We start from the raw sequence: 2,564 nt of genomic DNA on the forward strand, positions 1-2,564 counted from the left end.
CAGCCAACCACCCACACATTCTGTCTATCAGACACATGAAACATTTATGCACACACACATCATAAACTGTTACACAGCCACACAACATTTCCAGATGGTTGCAGGTGGGAAAATGTCACGTTTTTGTTGCAAAAATTACGTAGATACTTCGCAAGGGGGGGGGGCTGGTTTTGAATTGACGATTTTTGGTCACTTTGTGGTATCTGGACTTTTTACATATATTATAATACTTCGGTCACTTGTAAATCTAAAATGTGCTTACTCTTTGTGTCACATGTACAATAAATTATCATCTTTCAGATTTTCTGTCCTAGAACTGAATGTCGTTTTTTTCTCAAAACTTCAATTTTTGATGTTTTTTTCTCATCTGCTTTATTTTCTTTTTGATTCCAATAAAAATTTTCAGGGCTTGTTATTCGTACCTTAACCTAACTTTATACAGGTGGAAAATAAAATCGATGCTTTCATAAGTGAGTTACTTGGATGTAATCGAATTCAGAGGCATGAAGGGGTAGGTCAGTTATCCATCTCTAACTTTTTTCCTATTCAAGATCCCAAGATCCCAACTGTATAACATTTTGTATGGTGTATATATCTATCAGTGTACCAAATTTGGTTGGTAAATACAAAACCCTTTAAAATTTTATAAAAGCTGTTTATTTATGATATGGCGGCCGTTACCATGGTTTTTCTGGGAGGGAGCTCCAATGTTGAATTTTTCAGCGCACAAGTTTCTGTAGTGTTGGAGAGTGCTTGTTACATCTGTATATATACAGTACATGTATATAGCCTCACTGTTCATCTCCATGATGATGATAACATTATTATAATACATAAAATGGATCTTTGTAATATGAATAAGTGAAATGATCATCCCCATTGCCATTTTGTTTATTGTCCATTGATTGACATGCACACTCGACAGTTTAGAAGACACATGACACATGACCTGATATGTTGAAGAAGAGAAGAGGTATGTTACCTCCAGCTCATTGGTACATCCTGAAGTACTTTTTTTTCCCAGACACTTTAGCATAAAATATACATTTCGTCTCTTTTGTCCAATAAATAATATGTTGATTTAAGGGTTTTTCTGTTATTTTTACTTAAAAAAAACCAAAACAGTTGTTGGTTATGTTCAAACTTTTAGATATATTTATTGTCAAATTTAAAAGTATTGTCAGGTTCTGCGAAACACTTTGTTCTGGGAAGATATTTTGTGTGTATATACAGGCGTTGTTTGTTTTCTGAACTGTCTGGTTTCATTCGCACTGAGCCCCCCCTCCATGTCTAGGATGTTTTCTTTCTGTCAGGTCCAGACGCAGGACTACAAGACTTGGGGACTGTCCAGGTTGACTGCCCCACCTGCATCCCAGGCCAGAGAGAGAGAGAGAGAGAGAGAGAGAGAGAGAGAGAGTGTGTGACTGACTTGTTTGGAAAAAACTCACAATGAGAAACAACTTATGCAGTAATTGCCTTTGAAATAAGGATGAACACCACCATTCTTTGAGTTGTCTAGTTCTTTGTGTGCGAGTCCTTTGTGGGTGCATATATATGTGGTGAAATTTTTATGGTACAATTTTGTGTCCTTTCGCCTGTACCCGAGTGTTTTCTTGTGGTATGTGTTTTCTTCGTGATTATGTGCTGTTTTATTATCCTTTCATATCAACAATCTATCGTCCTTATATTCTTCTTTAAAATGCTTTTTCTTTGTGTTTGTTACACCTCTAATCTTTGACATTTGGTACGTGAAGGAGGGCTTTTCATAACATACATGTGGTAACAAAAAGGCACATTGACCGCTTGAATTTTCTGGAAAGTCAAGTGAAGGTGGGGGGAGGGGGGGACAATTCTTACAAAAATTCACCAAGCTCGGGCCGTACCAGCACTGAACTTTGATGTCAAGCAGGGCTCACAGAGAATTATCTTAGGGGCCTCAATTAGCCCGCGGGCAGCGAGTCCGAGGCTCCTGTCGTAGTGTAGCGTCAGTCCAACATAATACACGATTCACCAGATCATAGCCTCAAGACCCCGACAATGGTGTGCCCTAGTTTCTGCCAATCCTTGCCTGCACGCAATGCATAGTCTTTCTATTCATTACCAGATAGTCGAGCGGGCCCTTCTGGAGCCTCAACCGACTAAATCGTTAATGCCAATAGATCACCAGGACAACGTTCACAATGTGGACATGAGGGAAACTTACTGTGGAATTTGACAAGAGGCAGCTACAAAAATCTATGAGGATGTCACAGTGCAGTGTTAGTGCAGCAAGTACATGCACATGGGAGACTGCTTGTGTGGGTGGTTGGCGGGTGCTCTGGTGTGGTTCGCTTCTTTCCTGTCAAACAGCTATCGTTCTTTTTCTCCTTTTATGTGTTTGTTACTCTCTTATGACATCACTAACCTTCGGAACTTATATGACCAAACAATGTTGCAAGGGACTAAAGACCCATGTGGTTTCTGGAAACGACGGGCTCGCTGAGTGGTCTCCAGTGCGGATTCAGGAAAGCTCGATCCACTCTGGATCACCTGGTCCGCCTGGAGACCTTTATACACGAGCGAGA

Source organism: Aplysia californica, unplaced genomic scaffold, assembly GCF_000002075.1.
Source record: "Aplysia californica isolate F4 #8 unplaced genomic scaffold, AplCal3.0 scaffold00602, whole genome shotgun sequence".
In the NCBI taxonomy this organism is placed as follows: domain Eukaryota; kingdom Metazoa; phylum Mollusca; class Gastropoda; order Aplysiida; family Aplysiidae; genus Aplysia; species Aplysia californica.